The sequence below is a fragment of the Loxodonta africana genome, chromosome 14, assembly GCF_030014295.1.
Source record: "Loxodonta africana isolate mLoxAfr1 chromosome 14, mLoxAfr1.hap2, whole genome shotgun sequence".
Lineage (NCBI taxonomy): Eukaryota > Metazoa > Chordata > Mammalia > Proboscidea > Elephantidae > Loxodonta > Loxodonta africana.
Window position 1 is genome coordinate 40,599,882 of NC_087355.1, and position 18,845 is coordinate 40,618,726.

The 18,845-nt window shown below is 38.5% G+C and overlaps 1 long non-coding RNA gene across 1 annotated transcript; it reads left to right on the forward strand.

The window, feature by feature from the left end:
* Nucleotides 1–471: 471 nt before the first annotated feature.
* LOC135227622 (uncharacterized) lies at nt 472–17,523 on the forward strand. The gene is made up of 2 exons (XR_010317796.1): nt 472–3,514; nt 4,199–17,523. It is a non-coding gene; the product is annotated as an uncharacterized LOC135227622 (long non-coding RNA).
* Nucleotides 17,524–18,845: the final 1,322 nt, after the last annotated feature.

Consider the following 18,845-nt stretch of genomic DNA (forward strand, 5'->3'; position numbering starts at 1 on the left):
AAGCTCACTCCTCACCAGCATCCCTCTCCAACGTATTGTCCATTCCAATCCCTGTCTGAAGAGTTGGCTTTGGGAATGGTTCCTGTCCTGGGCCAACATAAGGTCTGGGGGCCATGACCACTGGGGTCCTTCTAGTCTCAGTCAGACCATTAAGTGTGTCATTTAATCTTGTTGAGGGTCTTCCTCTTTTTTCGCAGATGCTCTACTTTACCAAGCATGATGTCCTTCTCCAGGGACTGATCCTTTCTTGAAAACACAAAAAAAAACCAAATTCCTTACCGTGACATACAAGGCCCAACATGATCGGGCCCTGCCAATTTCTACAATCTCATTTTCCACCACATCACTGCTCCAGTCGCTCGGGCCTTCTTTCTATTTTACAGGCAAACTTTTTGCTTCCTAGGGGCATTTGCATTTGCTGTTCCCCCCTTTTTTTTTTTTTTTTTCCTGAGATGCCCATAACTCAGCATCCAGTTCCTGACTCAAACGCTTCAAGGAGCATTTCATTATCACCCTATGATTCAAAAAAAAGACCAAACCCATTGCCATTGAGTCGATTCTGACTCATAGCCATCCTATGATAGTAGCCTTCTTTCCCCCACCCACTGCCCAAGACTCTTTCAGTCACATCACCCTGTTTATTACCTCATAGTATTCATTACAACGTGAAAACGTCTGTTTGCTTTGTATTACCTCTCTCCTCCAACGAAACTATAAGCTCTATAGAAACAGAGACTTTATCTGTCTCTTTTAGACTCTGCTGTATTTCCACACCTACAAGAACTGGGAACTATCTGTGAAATAAATGAATGACAATGACTATGCAAATTAGTAGGCTGAAGAGTGTTCATGATCTGGAAAATGAGGTTAGTTGAAAGGGTTTTTTTGGGTCAGGGTAAGTTCATGGTAAGGAACTAAAAGGCTGAGTTGATGAAGATATAAATAATCCATGATGAACTGCATCATAAAAAGTTCTTGAGAAAAGTAGACTGACTTAGTAAAGTAAGCGTGACTGTATACATGGAGAATGTTTATGCAATACTGGAAATTTATATCAAAGTATTTAAAATTTCATCTGTGTAACTCTGTAAATACACTCTTTGGTTTGGTGGAGGATAGTAGCTATGATGTACCTTCCAAAAGACATCTTGCAACTCATTACCATTCCTTCAGCTGCTGGCTCTACATAAGGCTCTCTACTGTAGGATTAACTTACTTAAGGAAAGCACAGCCTGAAATACCAAGACCAGTCAAAGTAAGTAAAAAAGACGCTATCTAGTAATGCCTCGTTATATTGTTTGAAGATTTTTCAGCCAGCATATACTTACGCAGTTTTTACAAAAACAGCAAAAGAAAATATGCATCAACTTGATGGAGAATTATGTAAGCATTAAATAGGCTATCCATCTAAAACAGAGAGAAATATTTATGACAAAACATTTAAATGAAAAACACACAAGATAGCATTAATATTGCAGTATTTTGAATCTAAAACAGATTTTGGAATATGACAATCCTGATCTAAATCATATTTAGTTACTTACAAACTTTGGAAACCCTGGTGGCGTAGTGGTTAAGTACTATGGCTGCTAATCAAAGGGTTAGCAGTTTGAATCCGCTAGGTGCTCCTTGGAAACTCTATGAGGCAGTTCTACTCTGTCCTGTAGGGTCGCTATGAGTTGGAATCAACTCAATGGCACTTGGTTTGGTTTTCTTTGGTTTTACGAACTTTATGACCTTGATCTTACTAAGTCTCTATTTTCTCATTTGCAAACTAGGAATACCAGTAGTGCTAATTCTGTCTAACAGGAACAATTCTTTGATAAACTGGAATTTTTAAATAATTTTTATAGTAAAATTATTATACAAAATTTTGTTGGAATGCCCCATTAAACAAATTTATGTGAAAGTCATTTACTCAAAAATTCTCACCTTCTTGCAACAGATTTCACATTTCAGATTTAACTTTTGCATCTCGTCATTGATGTACTGGTGCATTGACTAATAATTCACTGCTGTGTTGTGAAGTGCTTTATGGAACTTGGTAACTGTATAATCTTCCTGGTGAATATACTTAAAAATTAAGACTGAGCAATCGAGATAAGGCACTAATCATTTAGAGATGTAACGGCAGCTTTCGTTTTATTTCCTTGCACTGCATTCTTAGTTCATCAGCTTAAGCTGCTTTCCTTGAGAAGAGAGTTTAATTAATTGAAGTTTTGTTAGGATTTTGAGGATAATTAAGAGAAGTTGAGCTATTAATAGAGTATGAAAGAATAAATAATAATAAGTCACATAAAAGAGAAAAAGAAAGCAAAATGAGGGAAGAATGCTCATGAAGAGTACAGGTGAAATGGGATGATGTAGTCAAATAATGAATCTGCATGTAATTTTCACAGACAACTGTGATTCCCAAAGATGTGATATGATATCTATGAGTGATATTTGATATACTTGGTAGTTTTATTTCAATTCTAAATCTATAAAGTTTATAAATATTATTGGCCCTGAGGTAATTTGACTTACTGTTGCTAGCTCACAAATTCCTCTCTGAAGGCTATGATACAACATACATTACCAAGCTCTCCACTTGGCCACCATGTTGTAGTGGTGAGAGGCCATTGATGATATCACATTTGGCTATAAATATTAACTATTTGTTCCTGCATCATTGGCAACACTCATTAAGTATTATAAATACCAGGAGTAGTTTTTGCTGCTTCTTTATAAGTTTAATGGGAGATTTATATTCCTTTACCTAGTGGTACTTTTATTTACAATTAGTGCTGCCAATTTGAAAAATTGTAATAGTAGATCCCAATCTATTTCTATCCAGATAATTGGGGGTGGGAGTTAATGCGTTTCTTAGTTGTAAGGCACAGATAATATCATTTTAGTTTCCCATGCACTTGATGCTTTTCATGACTAACGAAGCTCAGCCACAAGTAAAATATTTCAGTCAAGAGTCATGTCTTCACATGACCCAATTTTCCTGGGATTTAGGATTATCTCAAATGTCAGCATCAGCACTGGATCTGTCATTGTGTAAGCAAAACGAAACCTATAGCTCTTGACCTATTGCTTGGATCATTGACATAGGGAAGCGCAGCCATGGGAACAGAAGCAGTTGTGTCTTTCACTGGGAAAAGTGAGCTAGAGGAATAAAGAGACTGTTAGAAGAAAAGAGCTATTGCATGCAAAGCACTTAGCAGAGGGTCTAGCCCATTATATAGACTCAAGTATTAAAAAAAAAAAAGTTCTAAGTTTTAAAAAGCTGGACTAAAAAAAAAAAAGGAACGCATTTGTCAGAACATAATCTCTAGTTTGAGGAGGAAGAAGAGGAGATGGTTCCCATCACTTAAAGTATGTTTTGGGGGTTCCTTTTTATTTTTTTTCAGGTTAGGGGGAGAGGAAAGGCTGTGTAACTGATAGAACAGGGTGACCAGAAGCACTCTTTCTCCCTCAGCTTTGAGGATACTCGAAAGAGAGACTGGAAAGAACCCATTATGAAAACGTAAGTATGTTTGTATAAACGCTTTGCCTCAGAATTGGAAATGAGAAGAGTTGAGAGGAAGAACACAAAACTTTGAAAAAGAGAGAAGTAGAAAAAAGCCTTGTAGTTTGGAGTCAAGATGATGAGCTCGAATCCTTATCTGACTACTGGTTTATCCTCTCTGAGGATGACTTTATTAATCAGTAAAAATGGAGATGACCGTGTTTTTCTAACGGGGCATTGTGAGAATTAATCCAAGATATTGCATTTGAAAAGTTCTTTTTATACTTGTGATTTTTACAAATAAATTCTAGCTAATCATCACAGCAGGGAAAAACAGTAAATAATTTCTACCTTTCTATTCATAGGGCTAGTCACTTATTATTTTGAGACCTAACTTTAGTCTTGTTTATGGATGTCAGTATATAATTCAGCACAGCAAAGTGTGGGCTAATTCTTATGTTCAAAGTAAAAATATGGGAAGCTACCACCTGAGCACTGTTGTTGTTAGGTGTCGTCAAGTCAGTTCTGACTCCTAGTGACCCTGTGTGCAACAGAATGAAGCACTGCCTGGTCCTGCACCATCCTTGCAATCATTGATGTGTTTGAGCCCGTTGTTGAAGCCACTGTGTCAAACTGTCTTGTTCAGGTTCTTCCTCTTTTTCGCTGACCCACTACCTTACTAAGTATGATGTCCTTTTCCAGGGCCTGGTCCTTCCTGATAACAAGTCAAAAGTACATGAGATGAAGTCTCACCATCCTTGTTTCTAAGTTATATTCTGGCTGTACTTCTTCCAAGACAGACTCGTTTGTTTTTCTGGCAGTCCATGGTAGTATATTTCGTATTCTTCATCAACACCAGAATTCAAATGCATCAATTCTTCTTTGGTCTTCCTTATTCATTGTCCAGCTTTTGCATGCATATGAGGCAATGGGAAGGGTAATAAATTAGAAATTTTTACTTAAAACAAAGAAATATTTAACGTCTATTTTAAGGGACAAATAAGTGTCTTGAACCTATTCATTGTGTTCTCTTTCTCTAAACATAATCTTAAATATTTCCAAAAAGTATTAATCACATTTTTTATACTTTCAAAGAGAAGGAAGGAACTCCGTCAAGAGAGAGGAAAGATATTTGTACAATAACGCTGATATGATAATGGGTTTTTTTTCCCCAAAGGAAAATAATGGAATCTTTTCCTTGGAATTGTTAATGAAAGATCTTTCATACCCCAAAGGATGATAGGGGAGAATGTCCATTTAAATGCCTTTTAGAGTCCTAAACCAAAAAAAAAAAAAAAAAAAACCTGAACCCAGTGCCGTCGAGTCGATTCTGACTCATAGCGACCCTGCAGGACAGGGTAGAACTGCCCCCACAGAGTTTCCAAGGAGCGCCTGGCGGATTCAAACTGCTGACCCTTTGGTTAGCAGCCCTAGCACTTAACCACTATGCCACCAGATTTTCCTTTAGAGCCCTAGTTCAGAATAATTTGAGTTACTATCACCCAATATTGTGTTTTACTAATATGATTTCCCAGTGTGTGTGTGTGTGTGTGTTGTAGTTTCTACAACAAAATGTATTTAGTTGCTTTGCCACTCTTCCCTCACAGATTTGGACAGTGAAAAAGAAAAAACTAGATAAAAAATCTAAGTAGAACTCAATGGATATTTGCAATCATGTGCCCTTTTTTCAAAATGGCTGGGACTTGTCTATAGTGACGTTTCTTTGTCAGTTTCTCTTTTTGTATTACCGTAACCTTTTCTCTGCTAGGATCAGTGTACTTCACTACTGGAATTTTTAAAAATATTTATTTAAATATTTTGAATTAATATGTGTGTTGATTTATTTTAACACATGAAAGTTGAATTAGTATCTATAATTTGGGCAGAGGAATGCATATTCATTATCAAGGGTACATATTTATGATCTTAAGGAATCCATTAAAGGAAATTTTAAAAGTAATATTACCATAGTGGACTCCATGGGTGGTACAAATGGTTGTTGTGCTTGGCTGCTAACCAAAAGTTTGACTGTTTGAGTCCACCCAGAGGCACCTTGGAATAAAGACCTGGAGATCAGGCATTGAAAATCCTATGGAGCAAAGTTCTACTCTGACACACATGGGTCACTATGAGTCAGAAGTGACCCAAGGGCACCTGGTTTGCTTTGATTTTTTGGCATTTTGTGTTTGTTTTTATTACCATAGTAAAAGTAAGTAAACAAAAATCCAGCTCTACCCTAGGGTTCTTATTGTTTTTAGTGGTCCACAATGAACCAATACCAGTTTCTTTTGCAAATATTTTTCTGAATACTAACAATAATGAAATTGTTCCACTGGTTTCCACTTCACTAATGGGTTCTTTGGAGCTCTGGTGGTATAGTGGTTAAGAGTTCAGTAGCTACCCAAAAGGTTGGCAGTTCGAATCCACCAGCCACTCCTTGGAAACCATACGGAGCAGCTCTATTCTGCCCTGTAGCACCACTATAAGTCAGAATGGACTCATGGGCAACTGGTTTGGTTTTTTGATTTTTTAAACCATTCTCATATCACATCATCTCTGAACCTTTCCATTAAGTATCTCTCTTAAGTTGACTTCAACACATCCTGTTTCTGTGCAGATAGTGGGGAGAGAGGAACTTGCACGTGTAAAAAGGCAAAAAGAGAGAGCCGAGGAAATAAAAGGCTTTCAAGAAAGTAGAAATTGCTATAAAAATCCCCAGCACTTTTTTTTTAAGAATACTGTAAACAATCTTTGTGAATCATCCAAACTGACTGTTAGTTGTAATCCAGCAAATCATGTGTGATGAGAAATTGAGCTTTTAAATGGAAATAAATGACTCGTGCTTTGTCATATTTTCTTACTTCTCTAACAAAACCGTGGAGATTGTTCTTTGCATCGATGGCATTATGGTTTAGAGGAAGGAGCACTAGAATTGGAATCTAGATCCTAGACCTCACTTTGTCCAATGGTGTGACCTTGGACAATGTAATTCACAAGGTCTTACTTACTTTCTGAAGTTGCCTAAAATTTCTATCATTAGAGATTAGGGAATATAAATTATATAAGAATACATAAGTCCAAACATATTATCTTGAAGGCAAAAGAAAAAACATGCCTGCTCTGGGCCCCTTCTCCGCAGACATCAGTTTGGGTTGCTTTATTGGATCATCATGCTTGGTAAAGCAGAGAGCCAGTGAAAAAGAGATGGATTGACACAGTGGCTGCAACTATGGGCTCAAGCAATGATCCTGAGGATGGCATGGGACTGCGCAGCGTTTCATTCTGCTGTATATAGGGTTGCTATGAGTCGAAACAGACTCGACGGCATCTACCTACCTAACAAGATCATCAGATCAGGAAGACAGAAAGCTCCACTGTGATGGATAGAAGCATAGAGCAGATGAAGTTGATTGAAGCTGAGTGTATCAGTCAAAGGAGAAACGTAAGGGATTGTCCTGGTGTCCTTACGCTGCCTCTCTATTTTCCAAGGCCACAGTTGGCTGAGGGACCTTGGAGCAACATGACTCGAGAAGAGGTTATTGAGAGAGAGAAGGACACTTGTCTGAAAGTGTCACTAGGAAACTAGGAGAAAGCTATTGCCCTGATTCTTTCAAATAATGTTCAGGAGTGAGGATTATAGCTGAAATTGCATAGGAAGAAAAGAAGGTTAAATATGGAAGCCTGGAAAACAAAATAAATCCAAAAATGCTATGTTCATACAAGTAATACCTGTTCATATTGAAAAGTTAAAAAGTACAGATATAAAATAAGCTCAATAGAGATGAACACAAACATAAGCACTGTTGATATTTTAATGCACATCATTCCAGGCTTTTTATACATAAATCGATACATAAATACATATTTTTTAAAAATAGACTTATTCAAAAGTGTTATCAGTTTTTAGGTTTAATAGAAATTGCTTTGCATTGATGGGAGATTTTTTTGCTTTTTAAAAAGGACTTTTAGTTTGGAAGTCCTTGTGCTATTCAAATGTGCACAGCTGCAGTTGTATAAAGTCTCAGATTCTACTCTGTGTGTGTTGTACGTGCCAGACAGATCTTAATTGTATATTTTTTAGTAAAATTCATACAATTCTGGAAGGTCATTTTGAAAGAGTCAAGAAATCAGGATAGCCTTTTCTTTACTATTCTTTTAAAATCTATTCATCTCATGTTAGTGTGACCTTTAGCTTTTCACTGAACAGGACTATTTAAAACAAAATTAAAACTCTTTGTGGTCTATAGGTGCGTAATCCTTGTAATATACAAAGCTTCATAATGCTGTTTTTATTCATCACATTAACTAGCTGTAAAACACGGAACTGTATCTATACAGACGATCTCGTGATTCATATACAGAAAACTTATGAAGTTATGTAATTCGAAAAGCACTGTTTCCTTACGAAGAGATCTCCAGTTGCTTGTAAAGCTAACTAATTTAAAAACATATAAATGTTCTTGGGAAATGATGGGCTTATATTCTACATACTACTTTGCATCTTACTTTTATTCTTTTACACATACGAACATCTTCTCTTTTTATAAATTAAACTGCATCCTTATCAATTTTAACACCTCGCTAGCTTCCCTACTAGAATATTTAGGCTGTTTCAAATTTTTGCTACTAGTGATAGTATGAAAATAACCTTGTAGGTGAGCAGCCATACAACATTGTGGTTAAGGGCTTGAGCTCTGGAATCAAATTGTTTGGATTTTAATCTCAGCTCTTCAAAATAACTTCAGGCAAATTTAGTCCAGAAGCTCTGCCAAACCTGTTCAGGATCATGGCAATAAGCAAGCCTCCACTAATGGTGGATAGTGGTTACGTGTGAGTTACACTGGCCAGGAATGGAACCCAGGTCTCCCGCAGGGAAGGTAAGAATTCTACCACTGAACCACCACTGTTAAGTTCCATAAGCTTCAGAGTAATGAAGGGAAAGTTTTGAAGATTACCCCTTTTAATGGATGATAAGAAAAGGATCCACCAAAGGAGACTGAGAAAAGCCAGAAGGGTGAGAGGACAATCAAGAGAGTGTAGTATTGATGAAGTCAAGGAAAGAATTTCAAAGGGGAAAAGAGTGGTTTAGTGGTTATAGAGCTAAAGCCAGAGGAGAACAGTATTTACTTCATATTCTCATCCAAAGACCTCAGCTCTCCTGCTCTCCTGCTCTCCTCCTCTCCTGGGTCCTTCCTCTGTGTCTGAAAACGGAGACAGTTCTCCCCTGATCTTAGCTCCCTCCTTCCTTTCAAAGAAATGTTATGAAAATGGAAAGGAAATTTAAGTGTTATAGCATATATGAAAATGCTTTGAAATCTGTTAAACATATGTACGTGATGAAAGTCATGTGCAAGTTCACTGGATAACTCTGACATGTCTTCTTAAAGGAAAAGTTATTGCAGCATGGTCAAAGATAGCCAATGGAAGCCACCACCTTAGCAGAGGCAGCTATTAATAAGTGAAACGTTTCACCAGACTCTTCAGACTTCCTATATTTCATCACCAATGATTCATTCCTTAGTCTCTGAACCTTAGTTTCTCCTCTGCCTTAATGCCACTACAACCAAGATTGTTCCGGGAGTTATCACAAAAGCTCAGTCTTTAAAAAGGTAGGTACAAAAATACAGTGACAGTAGTATAAAATCAAGAACAAATTTGGAGTTGTGGCTCAGCCTCTATGAAAAATGTCAGGAATACCAAAGCTTTAAATGAGGTTAGGTTTGAGAAAAAAAAAAGAAAGAAAGAAATTAAAACTCAGAGATAATTAAGACAAAAGGAATTAGTTAGCCTTAGAGATGCTGATATAATGTTTAACAGGTTAAAAAAAAAAAAGTGAATTACATGACTTCTGTTTGACTTTCTCCTTTTCTAGTAAGAAAAAGGTCTTCAATAAAAAGCTTCAACACCTGAAAAAGTAAAACAAGCACAATTAAGAAGGAACTGAAATCCATTTGATCAGTGAGCAATGATAAAACAATTTTGCTTGCAGAGAACGGGAGAGATGGAAAAGGAATGAATATAGGCTTGCCTTAATTTAAAAACCAAGAAAAATTCTGTGGACAAGGTTGCTTCGGACCCCCAGTTGTTGTTGTTATTTGCTGTTGAGCTATTGTGACCTGTCAGAAGCAGATCACCAGGCCTGTCTTCCAGGACGAGGCACCTCTGGCTGAGGGGTTTAGTAACTGGGCACTTAACCATTTTGGCCACCCAGGGACTCCAGTAGAACTTTCTAACAGGTTCATTACCATTGAACAGGGTGGGAGGCTTCCTGCTGAAGCTGGCTGACTAGGCATATGTGGTTACCTTTCACCAAATCTCTCAGAAATATCAGAAAAGTAAAATTAAATAAAACTAAATCTAAAGTTTTGGGAAATTCAGAAGAGGGCTACTAATAATAGTCAACCAGAAGAATGAGGAATTTCTGAAATACATTGATGCTGAAACAACAGAGCTGAGATACCCACAAGTTCAGACTAGTGAAAGAGAACTTCCAAACTAAAAGTTTCCCATCAGAATTCTGCAAAAGCCTCTCAATCAAAATTAGCAGAAGGTGGTTGGAAGAAGTGAGCCCTGGGTCAGGGCCAGGTAACTAATAAAGGGAGAGCTGATCCTGGAGCCACCTAGGGACTGATGCAGATGTGTGCCCCAGCCTGTCTATACCACTCCAAACCCATTGCCTTCAAGTTGATTTCAATTCATAGCAACCCTTAGGAAAGGGTAGAACTGCCCTGTAGGGTTTCCAAGGCTATAACCTTTACAGAAACAGATCACCACTTCTTTCTCTCACAAAGCTGCTGGTGGATTTGAACCACTGACCTTTTGGTTAGCAGCCGAGTGCTTAACCACTGTGCCAGTTTTTATATAGGAGATTCTCAAAAGGACCATTGAGTCCGAAGAATCAGGTCCTTGTCACAAGAAAAGGAGGGCTGAGAAATCCTTAAAAAAAATCATATTCACATCTTCAAGAATATCTCACCCTCCCTCTGCCACACACAACCACTTGAGCCAAAGCTGCGTTAATCCAAGCTTTCCTTTCTAGCCAGGCAAACAAGAATTCTTATTTTCTCCAGCCACTGATGCTGTTCAAATAAGGCTGTTTCCTACAAATATGATCAAATAACCAAGAACCGTGGAACAACTGAGAAGGTGAAAAGGGAAGTACCAAACTCAATAAGCAGAACTAACTAACCCCTGGGCAAACACAAAAAAAACTTTAAAATAAGCATATTTAATATCTACAGAGAGATTCTAGGGCACTCTGAACCTATAAGAAGTAAAATACAGATGGCCACTAAATACTTAGGAAGATATTTAGGATTTTTCAAATACATAAAAGAAGAAGAAGGGGACGGGGAAGCAGCAATCACATGACCTCGTGAAGTGCAAGTCATGCCTCAGTTACCTCATTTCCTTTCTTGAGAGGTCATCAGACTGGTAGAATGGGGAATGCCAGCAACATGATGTGTGTGGATTCTAGCAAACAATTTCATAAATTGTTTCATGATACCCTGTAAACAAAGAAATTATGTCCCACCAGTGATTAATAGTTAGAACATCGAGCTAGTAGAAATTTCATAACCTATTTTAGACATTTCTAATTTGTTATTCCCCTATAGATTGTAAACTTCTTGAGAGAAGAAACTATTTTCTGTATTGCATTCTATTGATTTCCTCTGCCTAGCGCAATGTTTAGCAAATGATAGGTTATCGATTAAAATGTATTGAATGATAATTAAATTTAATGGTGACTAACACAAAATCTGTGTTTAAAAGTATGTATGAGATAAAAGGAAAGTAGCTTTCTTCTCAGTACATTTGGGAAAGACATAGGGGTTTTAGTTGATTGTCTGTTTAATGCTGTCAACATTGTGATATGGCAGACAAGAAAGTTGTAAATAAATGGCTGTGGTAAAGGACAAATAGTGTGCAGAAACACAGAAGAGCTGTGGCAGATTGCATTTTCCAAAGATGACCACAACAGTATCTCCCACCCCACATGCTCTCTTTACAATGTGACTTTGACTTTTGTCATTGCTCCCATCGAGTGAGGAGTTCTATGTTTGCTCCCCTTATAATTTTGAGTGGTTTTTTTTTTGTTTGTTTTGTTATAAAGGTGAATGTGCCACCACATGACTTCATAGGCTAGGTCATAAACAGCAATACAACATCCACCTGGTTCTTTTGGGACACTCGCTCTTAAAACCTAGCCACCTTTCCTTGAAAAACCCCAAGATGCCACATCAACACCTCCAGGGGAGGGCTCATTTGACAGCCAGCATGAAGTGACAGCCATGTGAGTGAACAAGCTATTAGATGATTCCAGCCTTAGCCATCAATGCAGCCCTGGCCTTCAAGTCTCCCCAGCTGAGGCTCCAGTCATTGTGGAGAAGGGACACGCCATTCTCCTGTACTAATTAAAAATTCCTGACCCACAGAATTCATGGCCATAACAAATAGTTATTTTGTGCCTTTAAGACTGAAACATAAATACAACATAAAGAAAAGAAAAATCCTCACAAATGGACCAATAAGCAAAATCATGATAAACCGAGAAAAGATTGAAGTTGTCAAGGATTTCATTTTACTCAGATCCACAATCAACACCCGTGGAAGTAGCAGTCAAGAAATCAAATCTGCTGTAAAAGACCTCCTTAAAATGTTAAAAGGTAAAGGTGCCACTTTGAGGACTAAAGTGTGCCTGACCCGACCCAAGCCATGGTATTTTCAATCACCTCAAATGCATGCGAGAACTGGACAATGAATAAGAAAGACTGAAGAAGAATTGACACCTTCGAATTATGGTGTTGGCAAAGAATATTGAATATACCATGGACTGCCAAAAGAATGAGCAAATCTGTTTTGGAAGAAGTACAGCCAGGATGCTCCTTAGAAGCAAAGATGGAGAGACTATGTCTCACATACTTTGACCATGTTATCAGGAGGGATATCATGAAGAAGGACATCATGCTTGTAGAGGGTCAGTGAAAAAGAGGAAGGCCCTCAACGAGATGGATTGACACAGTGGCTACAGCCATGGGCTCATGCATGACAACAATTGGCCTAGAACCGGGCAGTGTTTCGTTCTGTTGTACGTAGGGTTGCTATGAGTCAGAACCAACTCGAGGGCACCTAACAACAACAGGAACAACTCATATAGCAGTTGGGAGAACAGGGCTTGTCAGATATGGATTGAGTACTGCTGTCACTCACTATGTAATTTTGAACAAGTCTCTGAGCCTCAGTTTTTTTCATTTTTAATATGGAGATAAAAAATAGTACCTAACTCATAAAGTTAAAAAAAAAAAATGAGTTGGCACAGGACTTGGCCTATATTGAATATTTAATCAAAGTTGTAGTTTTTACCTTACAAGTAAAGAAAGAGATTTTAAAGAAATAGATGATTTCCAACTGGACGAGGTGATCTCTAAAAGATCCTCCGACTCTAAAATTCAAGGATTCTTTGAGTAGAGAATGTCTTTGAGCCCAGAAAAGAGGTTACAACATTTCATACATTTAACCTCTGCTGTTGGAAAGCATGTAATATAACTAGTGTGCTTTTCTCTAGGATGATGGAAGCTGCTTTCGAGTGGTTAATTGTGCAACTCACTGATATTTTTTGAAAGACATTGGCACACCATTTTTGAGATAGTAAAGGGAAATACCTTCTTGATTTATTTCATAGGTTAGTTTTGATGATTAAATAATTGTGCCTGAAAAGCCGCTGAAAATTGAAAAGCTACATAGATGTACTATTTCATAATCAGAACCTTTAAATTCATTGCTGCCGAGTCGATTCCTACTCAAAGTGATCCTATAAGACAAAGTAGAACTGCCCCACAGGGTTTCCAAGGCTGTAATCGTTGAGAAAGGAAAGCAGACTGCCACATCTCTATCCCACGAAGCTGCTGATGGGTTCAAAGTCCCGACCTTTCAGTTAGCAGCCAAGCACTTAACCACTGCACCACCAGGGCTCCTTCAGAACCTTTAATAGTGGCTGCGTATGAGAATGGAGCCCTGGTGGCACAGCAGTTAAGCGCTTCACTGCTAACCCAAAGTTGACGCTTTGAACACCAGCCGCTTGGAGAGAAAAAGATGAGGCAGTCTGCTTCCGTAAAGATTTACAGCCTTGGAAACCCTATGAGGCAGTTCTACTCTGTCCTACAGGGTCACTAGGACTCAGAATCAACTCGACAGCAATGGGTTCTACATGAGACTCAAAATTTTCTCTAAGCAGTGACATTAGCTAACTTCTTGTTAGTTGTAGGCTAGTTGACTCCAACTCATGGTGACCTTATGTATAAAAAAACAAATCAAACCAGTTGGCTGTGAAGTAGATTCAACTCATAGCAACCTTATGTATTTCAGATTAGAACTGCACGCCATAGAGTTTTCAAGGTTGTGACCTTTCAGGAGCAGATAGCCAAGCCTTTCTTCTGAGGCACCTATGGGTAGGTTGGAACCTTCAGCCTTTCAGTTAGTAGCTGAGTGTTTAACCGCTTTTGCCACCCAGGAATTATGTATAACAGAATGAAATGTTGCCTAATCCTGTGCCATCTTCATGACCGATGACATGTTTGGAGCTATTGTTGCAGCTATTGTATAAATAGTAGAGCTTAGTCCCTAAGAACTATATACCAGTAAAACCAGTTACCTAGGAGTTGATTCCAACTAATGGCAACCCCATGTATGTCAGAGTAGAACTGAGCTCCATAGGATTTTCATGACTGTGATCTTTTGGAAACAGATTGCCAGGCCTTTCTTCCAATGTGCCCCTGGGTGGGTTCAAACCACTAACCTTCTGTTAGTAGCCCAGTGCTTAACCATTTACCCCACCCAGACACTCCTAAGAACTGTATATCCATTACCATCGCGTCAATTCCAATTCAGCAACCGTATAGGACAGAGAGGAACTGCCGCATAGGGTTTCCAAGGATGACTGGTGGATTCGAACTGCAGACTATATAGAAAAAAAGAAAAAATAAAAAGCCAAAACCCGTTGCCCTCGAGTCCATTCCAACTCATAGCTACCCTACTGGACAGAATAGAACTGCCCCATAGAGTTTCTAAGGAGCGCCTGACGAATTCAAACTGCCGATACTTTGGTCAGCAGCAGTAGCACTTAGCCACTGCTCCACCAGGGTTTTCGCTGACTATATAGTAGGTTCATATTTATTAGTATAGTAGTTAATATCCATTTAACTACTTCATGAGCATTTTTGTTTTATTTACTTACATATTCCAAGCTTTTTGTCTTGCCTTTTAAAAATGAATAGCCACTCACAGATATAATTAAGACAAGGGTCAAGACCTTTGCACACGTGAAGATATCCTGCATCCTATGGCTATTGAAGGAGAGGAAGACCCTCAACGAGATGAACTGACACAGTGGCTGTAACAATGGGCTCAAGTGCAGCAAAGATTGTGAGGCTGGCACAGGATTGGGTAGTTTTTGGTTCCATTGTACATTGTACATAGGGTTGCTTTGAGTAGGAACCAACCGGACAGCACCTAACAACAAAGAGATTGGAATGGTTTGTTAAGCAGCCATCAATAACTGTGTTCCTTGCCAGCTGGGACACCTTAGGTACCTTACTTAAGCTGTCTATACCTTAGTTGCTACATAAATAAAGTGAAAAAGTAACAATCGCTTTATAGGGTTGTTGTGAAGATTAAATAATGTAAAGCATAAAGAAGTTCTGCACAGGGTAATTGTTATTATTTTCTGTCCCTCCCTGGCCTATAAGCTCCTCACCATTCCCAAAATCTGGAACACAGTAGGTGTTTAATTAAAGTTTGATGAATAGTCTATACTAATGGGTAAAACCAAAAAACCAAACCCAGTGCTGTCGAGTCGATTCCAACTCATAGCGACCCTGTAGGACAGAGTAGAACTGTCCCCATAGAGTTTCCAAGGAGCGCCTGGCGGATTCAAACTGCCGACCCTTTGGTTAGCAGCTGTAGCACTTAACCACTACACCACCAGCGTTTCCATACTAATGGGTATATTCTTTAATTTTCTGAAGAGCCTTTTCCTTTTCTTTAGTAAGTACTTTCTTCCTGAAATCCTTCTCCCCTGAAAGCGGTAGGAAAGAAATTGTACGGGGTTGGAGGAACCACTATTCTTTTCTAGAGATTTGATAATTCCCAGTTAACCACATCTGGCTCTGAGCACAGCACTTCCCTTTCTTTCCTTCAGAACGCCCCTTGGGTCCATGCTTTCTGGTTTGTATTACCGGCAGTCCCGAGTTATGAACGAAATCTGTTCCTAAGTCTGTCTTTAAGTCAAATTTGTAGGTAAATTAGAACAGGTACATACGGTTCTTATCTAGCATCAGTTAACCAAATGTTTGTCTTAGTATATAGTATATATTTTACCTTTCTAGGAGTCAGAATCAACTCCACAGCAATTTTTTTTTTTTTATGCATAAGAAACAATTCTAAACCACACAATGTTTTCAAGAGTCACAAAGTATTGTGTGAGTAAGTTATTACGAACCATTGTATTTAACTCAAAATTTTAATATAGTAGGCTTTATGACAGTCCATTCTTTTTTTTTAATTTTTATTGTACTTTAAGTGAAAGTTCACAAATCAAGTCATTATCTCTCACAAAAACCTATACACACCTTGCTATATACTCCTAGCTGCTCTCCCCCTAATGAGACAGCACACTCCTTCCCTCCACTCTCTATTTTTGTGTCTATTAGGCCAGCTTCTGACCCCCTCTGCCCTCTCATCTCCCCTCCAGACAGGAGCCGCCCACACAATCTCATGTGTCTACTTGATCCCAGAAGCTCGGTCTTTACCTGTATCATTTTCTATCCCATAGTCCAGTCCAATCCCTGTCTGAAGAGGTGGCTTTGGTAATGGTTCCAGTCTTGGGCTAACAGAAGGTCTGGAGACTAAGACCTCCAGGGTCCATCTAGTCTCAGTCAGACCATTAAATCTGGTCTTTTTACAAAAATTTGATTTTTTTTACCCCACTGCTCTCCTGCTCCCTCAGAGGTTCTCTGCTGTGTTCCCTGTCAGGGCAGTCATCAGTTGTAGCTGGTAACCATCTAGTTCTTCTGGTCTCAGGCTGATTTGGTTAGTCTCTGGTTTATGTGGCCCTTTCTGTCTCTTGGGTTCATAATTACCTTGTGTCTTTGGTGTTCTTCATTCTCCTTTGTGACAGTCCATTCTTAAGTACGAGTTGTCTATAAGTCAGACGTATTCTAAGAACTGCCATATATTTTCCTGAATGTGGACTTGCCTTGCTTCCTTCTTATGCATCCCTCCCCTGTTCATACCCTGTGGCCTATTTTGGTGATACTTGAACAAAAAATGGTCATAAGGGAAGGTGAGGAGACATCTAATTCAGCCCCAGTTTTCTAGAATAAGACCTTCTTTAGAGGCAAAAGACCATTAAATGGGGAAGAGACAGTCCCTTCAATAAATGGTGCTGACAAAACTGGATGTCCATCTGTAAAAAAAAAAAATGAAACAGGACGCATACCTCACATCACACACAAAAACTCAGATTGGATCAAAGACCTAAATACAAAAGCTAAAACTATAAAGATCATGGAGGAAAAAATAGCAACTATGCTAGGGGCCCTAACATATGGCATAAATATATAAACATAACTAAAAATGCACACACAGCCCAAGATGAACTAGATAAATGGGACCTCCTAAAAATTAAGCACTTAATGCTCAACAAAAACTCCTCCAGAAGAGCTAGAAGAAAACCTACAGACTGAGAAAAAAATTTTTTTTTGGCTACTAAATATCAGACAAGGGACTAATCTCTAAAATTTATAGAAAACTACATCTCAATAATTAAAGACAAACAATCCAATTAAAAAATGGGCAAAGGATATGTACAGACAGTTGACCAAAGAAGATATTCAGGTGAGTAACAAACATGAAGACATGCTCACGACCATTTTAGCTATTAGAGGGATGCAAATCAAAACTTCAGTGAGATACCATCTCACTCCGACACTACTGGCACTAATAAAAAAAAAAAAACAGGAAATAACAAATGTTAGAGAGATTTTGGGGAGATTGGAACTTTTATACACTGTTGGTGGGAGTGTAAAATGGTACAATCACTATGGAAAATTTTGTGGAGCTTCCTCAGAAAGCTAGAAATAGAAATACCACATGATCCAGTAATACCACTCCTAGGTATATACCCTAAAGGAAAAAAATCCCTAACACAAATAGAATATGCACACCCATGTTCATTGCAACGTTATTCGCAATAGCAAAAAGATGGAAACAACCTAAGTGCCCATGAACAGATGAATGAATAAACAAACCGCAGTTCATATATGCAATGAAATTCTATGCAACAACTAAGAATAATGATGAATTCAAGAAATATCTCACAACATGGATGGATTTGGAGGACATTATGCTGAGTAAAATAAACCGATCACAAAAGGGCAAACATTGTATGAGACCACTACTATAAAGTAACAACAAAAGGTTTACACACAGGGAAAAAAAGAAAAAAACATTCTTTGATGGTCACCAGGGATGGGAAAAGGAGGGAGGAAAAACTACCAATTAGATAAAAGACAAGAGCTAATATTGGTGAAGGGAAAGCCAATACATAATATGAGGAAAGTCAGTACAACACTGAAAGGAACGTAAGAATAAAGGACAAGTATGGTAACCACTATAGCTTAGACAATCCTGCAGCAATAGTAATAACAAATAATAATTTATGAAATGACAAATAGGTGGATAGATATGCCAAGAGGTGGGGGAGGATGTAAGGGAACACACCCACTGGCAAATATATTTGGATATTGTTGCATACGTGATTGTAGGCGTGGCTCATATAGAGCACACAAGGGGAAAAGTCAGGGAAACCTCTTAGACGTAACCAAACGTTGCGCAGTATTAAGTTCCTTAGCTACAAGACAAAGGACCATAGACTCATGGGACATCTAGGTCAATGGGCGCAACATAGTACATAAAGACAATGTTCTGCTCCTTACTTTGGTGAGTAGAATCTAAGGTCTTAAAAGCTTGTGAGTGACCATCTAAGATACAACAATTGGTCTCTTCCTATCCAGAGTGAGGGAGAGTGAAGGAAACCAAAGACTCAAGAGAGCAATTAGTCCAAAGGACTAACGGATCACATGAACCATAGCCTACATGACCTGAGATCAGAAGAACTACATGGTGCCTGGCTACCACTACCAACTGCTCTGACTAGGATCACTACAGAGGGTCCTAGATAGATTGGGAGAAAATTGTAGAGTGAAAAATCAATTTCACAAAAAAGATGAGACTATGGCCCTAAGACACCCTTCTGACCTGGAAATGAAACCATTCCCTGAGACCACCTCCC